We start from the raw sequence: 7,618 nt of genomic DNA on the forward strand, positions 1-7,618 counted from the left end.
TTTTTTAGTTTTTTAGTTTTTTAGTTTTTTAGTTTTTTAGTTTTTTAGTTTTTTAGTTTTTTAGTTTTTTAGTTTTTTAGTTTTTTAGTTTTTTAGTTTTTTAGTTTTTTAGTTTTTTAGTTTTTTAGTTTTTTAGTTTTTTAGTTTTTTAGTTTTTTAGTTTTTTAGTTTTTTAGTTTTTTAGTTTTTTAGTTTTTTAGTTTTTTAGTTTTTTAGTTTTTTAGTTTTTTAGTTTTTTAGTTTTTTAGTTTTTTAGTTTTTTAGTTTTTTAGTTTTTTAGTTTTTTAGTTTTTTAGTTTTTTAGTTTTTTAGTTTTTTAGTTTTTTAGTTTTTTAGTTTTTTAGTTTTTTAGTTTTTTAGTTTTTTAGTTTTTTAGTTTTTTAGTTTTTTAGTTTTTTAGTTTTTTAGTTTTTTAGTTTTTTAGTTTTTTAGTTTTTTAGTTTTTTAGTTTTTTAGTTTTTTAGTTTTTTAGTTTTTTAGTTTTTTAGTTTTTTAGTTTTTTAGTTTTTTAGTTTTTTAGTTTTTTAGTTTTTTAGTTTTTTAGTTTTTTAGTTTTTTAGTTTTTTAGTTTTTTAGTTTTTTAGTTTTTTAGTTTTTTAGTTTTTTAGTTTTTTAGTTTTTTAGTTTTTTAGTTTTTTAGTTTTTTAGTTTTTTAGTTTATTAGTTTTTTAGTTTTTCCGTTTTTAAGTTTTTTATTAATAACTAAAGGTTTTCAAGGTTTTTTAGTTTTTTAGGTTTTTAGTTTTTTAGTTTTTTAGTTTTTTAGTTTTTTAGTTTTTTAGTTTTTTAGTTTTTTAGTTTTTTAGTTTTTTAGTTTTTTAGTTTTTTAGTTTTTTAGTTTTTTAGTTTTTTAGTTTTTTAGTTTTTTAGTTTTTTAGTTTTTTAGTTTTTTAGTTTTTTAGTTTTTTAGTTTTTTAGTTTTTTAGTTTTTTAGTTTTTTAGTTTTTCCGTTTTTAAGTTTTTTAGTTTTTTAGTTATTAAGTTTTTAAGGTTTTTTAGTTTTTCAGTTTTTTAGTTTTTTAGTTTTTTTGTTTTTTAGTTTTTTAGTTTTTTAGTTTTTTAGTTTTTTAGTTTTTTAGTTTTTTAGTTTTTAGTTTTTTAGTTTTTTAGTTTTTTAGTTTTTTAGTTTTTTAGTTTTTTAGTTTTTTAGTTTTTTAGTTTTTTAGTTTTTTAGTTTTTTAGTTTTTTAGTTTTTTAGTTTTTTAGTTTTTTAGTTTTTTAGTTTTTTAGTTTTTTAGTTTTTTAGTTTTTTAGTTTTTTAGTTTTTTAGTTTTTTAGTTTTTTAGTTTTTTAGTTTTTTAGTTTTTTAGTTTTTTAGTTTTTTAGTTTTTTAGTTTTTTAGTTTTTTAGTTTTTTAGTTTTTTAGTTTTTTAGTTTTTTAGTTTTTTAGTTTTTTAGTTTTTTAGTTTTTTAGTTTTTTAGTTTTTTAGTTTTTTAGTTTTTTAGTTTTTTAGTTTTTTAGTTTTTTAGTTTTTTAGTTTTTTAGTTTTTTAGTTTTTTAGTTTTTTAGTTTTTTAGTTTTTTAGTTTTTTAGTTTTTTAGTTTTTTAGTTTTTTAGTTTTTTAGTTTTTTAGTTTTTTAGTTTTTTAGTTTTTTAGTTTTTTAGTTTTTTAGTTTTTTAGTTTTTTAGTTTTTTAGTTTTTTAGTTTTTTAGTTTTTTAGTTTTTTAGTTTTTTAGTTTTTTAGTTTTTTAGTTTTTTAGTTTTTTAGTTTTTTAGTTTTTTAGTTTTTTAGTTTTTTAGTTTTTTAGTTTTTTAGTTTTTTAGTTTTTTAGTTTTTTAGTTTTTTAGTTTTTTAGTTTTTTAGTTTTTTAGTTTTTTAGTTTTTTAGTTTTTTAGTTTTTTAGTTTTTTAGTTTTTTAGTTTTTTAGTTTTTTAGTTTTTTAGTTTTTTAGTTTTTAGTTTTTTAGTTTTTTAGTTTTTTAGTTTTTTAGTTTTTAGTTTTTAGTTTTTTAAGTTTTTTAGGTTTTTTAGTTTTTTAGTTTTTTAGTTTTTTAGTTTTTTAGTTTTTTAGTTTTTTAGTTTTTTAGTTTTTTAGTTTTTTAGTTTTTTAGTTTTTTAGTTTTTTAGTTTTTTAGTTTTTTAGTTTTTTAGTTTTTTAGTTTTTTAGTTTTTTAGTTTTTTAGTTTTTTAGTTTTTTAGTTTTTTAGTTTTTTAGTTTTTTAGTTTTTTAGTTTTTTAGTTTTTTAGTTTTTTAGTTTTTTAGTTTTTAGTTTTTTAGTTTTTAGTTTTTTAGTTTTTTAGTTTTTTAGTTTTTTAGTTTTTTAGTTTTTTAGTTTTTTAGTTTTTTAGTTTTTTAGTTTTTTTAGTTTTTTAGTTTTTTAGTTTTTTAGTTTTTTAGTTTTTTAGTTTTTTAGTTTTTTAGTTTTTTAGTTTTTTAGTTTTTTAGTTTTTTAGTTTTTTAGTTTTTTAGTTTTTTAGTTTTTTAGTTTTTTAGTTTTTTAGTTTTTTAGTTTTTTAGTTTTTTAGTTTTTTAGTTTTTTAGTTTTTTAGTTTTTTAGTTTTTTAGTTTTTTAGTTTTTTAGTTTTTTAGTTTTTTAGTTTTTTAGTTTTTTAGTTTTTTAGTTTTTTAGTTTTTTAGTTTTTTAGTTTTTTAGTTTTTTAGTTTTTTAGTTTTTTAGTTTTTTAGTTTTTTAGTTTTTTAGTTTTTTAGTTTTTTAGTTTTTTAGTTTTTTAGTTTTTTAGTTTTTTAGTTTTTTAGTTTTTTAGTTTTTTAGTTTTTTAGTTTTTTAGTTTTTTAGTTTTTTAGTTTTTTAGTTTTTTAGTTTTTTAGTTTTTTAGTTTTTTAGTTTTTTAGTTTTTTAGTTTTTTAGTTTTTTTAGTTTTTTAGTTTTTTAGTTTTTTAGTTTTTTAGTTTTTTAGTTTTTTAGTTTTTTAGTTTTTTAGTTTTTTAGTTTTTAGTTTTTTAGTTTTTTAGTTTTTAGTTTTTTAGTTTTTTAGTTTTTTAGTTTTTTAGTTTTTTAGTTTTTTAGTTTTTTAGTTTTTTAGTTTTTTAGTTTTTTAGTTTTTAGTTTTTTAGTTTTTTAGTTTTTTTAGTTTTTTAGTTTTTAGTTTTTTAGTTTTTTAGTTTTTTAGTTTTTTAGTTTTTTAGTTTTTTAGTTTTTTAGTTTTTTAGTTTTTTAGTTTTTTAGTTTTTTAGTTTTTTAGTTTTTTAGTTTTTTAGTTTTTTAGTTTTTTAGTTTTTTAGTTTTTTAGTTTTTTAGTTTTTTAGTTTTTTAGTTTTTTAGTTTTTTAGTTTTTTAGTTTTTTAGTTTTTTAGTTTTTTAGTTTTTTAGTTTTTTAGTTTTTTAGTTTTTTAGTTTTTTAGTTTTTTAGTTTTTTAGTTTTTTAGTTTTTTAGTTTTTTAGTTTTTTAGTTTTTTAGTTTTTTAGTTTTTTAGTTTTTTAGTTTTTAGTTTTTTTAGTTTTTTAGTTTTTTAGTTTTTTAGTTTTTTAGTTTTTTAGTTTTTTAGTTTTTTAGTTTTTTAGTTTTTTAGTTTTTTAGTTTTTTAGTTTTTTAGTTTTTAGTTTTTTAGTTTTTTAGTTTTTTAGTTTTTTAGTTTTTTAGTTTTTTAGTTTTTTAGTTTTTTAGTTTTTTAGTTTTTTAGTTTTTTAGTTTTTTAGTTTTTTAGTTTTTTAGTTTTTTAGTTTTTTAGTTTTTTAGTTTTTTAGTTTTTTAGTTTTTTAGTTTTTTAGTTTTTTAGTTTTTTAGTTTTTTAGTTTTTTAGTTTTTTAGTTTTTTAGTTTTTTAGTTTTTTAGTTTTTTAGTTTTTTAGTTTTTTAGTTTTTTAGTTTTTTAGTTTTTTAGTTTTTTAGTTTTTTAGTTTTTTAGTTTTTTAGTTTTTTTAGTTTTTTAGTTTTTTAGTTTTTTTAGTTTTTTAGTTTTTTAGTTTTTTAGTTTTTTAGTTTTTTAGTTTTTTAGTTTTTTAGTTTTTTAGTTTTTTAGTTTTTAGTTTTTTAGTTTTTTAGTTTTTTAGTTTTTTAGTTTTTTAGTTTTTAGTTTTTTAGTTTTTTAGTTTTTTAGTTTTTTAGTTTTTTAGTTTTTTAGTTTTTTAGTTTTTTAGTTTTTTAGTTTTTTAGTTTTTTAGTTTTTTAGTTTTTTAGTTTTTTAGTTTTTTAGTTTTTTAGTTTTTTAGTTTTTTAGTTTTTTAGTTTTTTAGTTTTTTAGTTTTTTAGTTTTTTAGTTTTTTAGTTTTTTAGTTTTTTAGTTTTTTAGTTTTTAGTTTTTTAGTTTTTTAGTTTTTTAGTTTTTTAGTTTTTTAGTTTTTTTAGTTTTTTAGTTTTTTAGTTTTTTAGTTTTTTAGTTTTTTAGTTTTTTAGTTTTTTAGTTTTTTAGTTTTTTAGTTTTTTAGTTTTTTAGTTTTTTAGTTTTTTAGTTTTTTAGTTTTTTAGTTTTTTAGTTTTTTAGTTTTTAGTTTTTTAGTTTTTTAGTTTTTTAGTTTTTTAGTTTTTTAGTTTTTTAGTTTTTTAGTTTTTTAGTTTTTTAGTTTTTTAGTTTTTTAGTTTTTTAGTTTTTTAGTTTTTTAGTTTTTTAGTTTTTTAGTTTTTAGTTTTTTAGTTTTTTAGTTTTTTAGTTTTTAGTTTTTTAGTTTTTTAGTTTTTTAGTTTTTTAGTTTTTTAGTTTTTTAGTTTTTTAGTTTTTTAGTTTTTTAGTTTTTTAGTTTTTTAGTTTTTTAGTTTTTTAGTTTTTTAGTTTTTTAGTTTTTTAGTTTTTTAGTTTTTTAGTTTTTTAGTTTTTTAGTTTTTTAGTTTTTTAGTTTTTTAGTTTTTAGTTTTTTAGTTTTTTAGTTTTTTAGTTTTTTAGTTTTTTAGTTTTTTAGTTTTTTAGTTTTTTAGTTTTTTAGTTTTTTAGTTTTTTAGTTTTTTTAGTTTTTTAGTTTTTTAGTTTTTTAGTTTTTTAGTTTTTTAGTTTTTTAGTTTTTAGTTTTTTAGTTTTTAGTTTTTTAGTTTTTAGTTTTTAGTTTTTTAGTTTTTTAGTTTTTTAGTTTTTTAGTTTTTTAGTTTTTTAGTTTTTTAGTTTTTTAGTTTTTTAGTTTTTTAGTTTTTTAGTTTTTTAGTTTTTTAGTTTTTTAGTTTTTTAGTTTTTTAGTTTTTTAGTTTTTTAGTTTTTTAGTTTTTTAGTTTTTTTGTTTTTTAGTTTTTTAGTTTTTTAGATTTTTAGTTTTTTAGTTTTTTAGTTTTTTAGTTTTTCCGTTTTTAAGTTTTTTAGTTTTTTAGTTTTTTAGTTTTTTAGTTTTTTAGTTTCTTAGTTTTTTAGTTTTTTAGTTTTTTTTTAGTTTTTTAGTTTTTTAGTTTTTTAGTTTTTTAGTTTTTTAGTTTTTTAGTTTTTTAGTTTTTTAGTTTTTTAGTTTTTTAGTTTTTAATTTTTTTAGTTTTTTTAGTTTTTTAGTTTTTTAGTTTTAGTTTTAGTTTTTTAGTTTTTTAGTTTTTAGTTTTTTAGTTTTTTAGTTTTTTAGTTTTTTAGTTTTTTAGTTTTTTAGTTTTTTAGTTTTTAGTTTTTTAGTTTTTTAGTTTTTTAGTTTTTTAGTTTTTTAGTTTTTTAGTTTTTTAGTTTTTTAGTTTTTTAGTTTTTTAGTTTTTTAGTTTTTTAGTTTTTTAGTTTTTTAGTTTTTTAGTTTTTTAGTTTTTAGTTTTTTAGTTTTTTAGTTTTTTAGTTTTTTAGTTTTTAGTTTTTTAGTTTTTTAGTTTTTTAGTTTTTTTAGTTTTTTAGTTTTTTAGTTTTTTAGTTTTTTAGTTTTTTAGTTTTTTAGTTTTTTAGTTTTTTAGTTTTTTAGTTTTTTTAGTTTTTTAGTTTTTTAGTTTTTTAGTTTTTTAGTTTTTTAGTTTTTTAGTTTTTTAGTTTTTTAGTTTTTTAGTTTTTTAGTTTTTTAGTTTTTTAGTTTTTTAGTTTTTTAGTTTTTTTAGTTTTTTTAGTTTTTTAGTTTTTTAGTTTTTTAGTTTTTTAGTTTTTTAGTTTTTTAGTTTTTTTAGTTTTTTAGTTTTTTAGTTTTTTAGTTTTTAGTTTTTTAGTTTTTTAGTTTTTAGTTTTTAGTTTTTTAGTTTTTAGTTTTTTAGTTTTTTAGTTTTTTAGTTTTTTAGTTTTTTAGTTTTTTAGTTTTTTAGTTTTTTAGTTTTTTAGTTTTTTAGTTTTTTAGTTTTTTAGTTTTTTAGTTTTTTAGTTTTTTAGTTTTTTAGTTTTTTAGTTTTTTAGTTTTTTAGTTTTTTAGTTTTTTAGTTTTTTAGTTTTTTAGTTTTTTAGTTTTTTAGTTTTTTAGTTTTTTAGTTTTTTAGTTTTTTAGTTTTTTAGTTTTTTAGTTTTTTTAGTTTTTTAGTTTTTTAGTTTTTTAGTTTTTTAGTTTTTTTAGTTTTTTAGTTTTTTAGTTTTTTAGTTTTTTAGTTTTTTAGTTTTTTAGTTTTTTAGTTTTTTAGTTTTTTAGTTTTTTAGTTTTTTAGTTTTTTAGTTTTTTAGTTTTTTAGTTTTTTAGTTTTTTTAGTTTTTTAGTTTTTTAGTTTTTAGTTTTTTAGTTTTTTAGTTTTTTAGTTTTTTAGTTTTTTAGTTTTTTAGTTTTTTAGTTTTTTAGTTTTTTAGTTTTTTAGTTTTTTAGTTTTTTAGTTTTTTAGTTTTTTAGTTTTTTAGTTTTTTAGTTTTTTAGTTTTTTAGTTTTTTTAGTTTTTTAGTTTTTTAGTTTTTTAGTTTTTTAGTTTTTTAGTTTTTTAGTTTTTTAGTTTTTTAGTTTTTTAGTTTTTTAGTTTTTTAGTTTTTTAGTTTTTTAGTTTTTTAGTTTTTTAGTTTTTTAGTTTTTTAGTTTTTTTAGTTTTTTAGTTTTTTAGTTTTTTAGTTTTTTAGTTTTTTAGTTTTTTTAGTTTTTTAGTTTTTTAGTTTTTAGTTTTTTAGTTTTTTAGTTTTTTAGTTTTTTAGTTTTTTAGTTTTTTAGTTTTTTAGTTTTTTAGTTTTTTAGTTTTTTAGTTTTTTAGTTTTTTAGTTTTTTAGTTTTTTAGTTTTTTAGTTTTTTAGTTTTTTAGTTTTTTAGTTTTTTAGTTTTTTAGTTTTTTAGTTTTTTAGTTTTTTAGTTTTTTAGTTTTTTAGTTTTTAGTTTTTTAGTTTTTTAGTTTTTTAGTTTTTTAGTTTTTTAGTTTTTTAGTTTTTTAGTTTTTTAGTTTTTTAGTTTTTTAGTTTTTTAGTTTTTTAGTTTTTAGTTTTTTTAGTTTTTTAGTTTTTTAGTTTTTTAGTTTTTTAGTTTTTTTAGTTTTTTAGTTTTTTAGTTTTTTAGTTTTTTAGTTTTTTAGTTTTTTTAGTTTTTTAGTTTTTTAGTTTTTTAGTTTTTTAGTTTTTTAGTTTTTTAGTTTTTTAGTTTTTTAGTTTTTTAGTTTTTTAGTTTTTTAGTTTTTTAGTTTTTTAGTTTTTTAGTTTTTTAGTTTTTTAGTTTTTTTAGTTTTTTAGTTTTTTAGTTTTTTAGTTTTTTAGTTTTTTTAGTTTTTTAGTTTTTTAGTTTTTTAGTTTTTTAGTTTTTTAGTTTTTTAGTTTTTTAGTTTTTTAGTTTTTTAGTTTTTTTAGTTTTTTAGTTTTTTAGTTTTTTAGTTTTTTTAGTTTTTTAGTTTTTTAGTTTTTTAGTTTTTTAGTTTTTTAGTTTTTTTAGTTTAGTTTTTAGTTTTTTAGTTTTT

The sequence above is a fragment of the Uranotaenia lowii genome, chromosome 2 (assembly GCF_029784155.1).
Source record: "Uranotaenia lowii strain MFRU-FL chromosome 2, ASM2978415v1, whole genome shotgun sequence".
Taxonomy (NCBI): Eukaryota; Metazoa; Arthropoda; class Insecta; order Diptera; family Culicidae; genus Uranotaenia; species Uranotaenia lowii.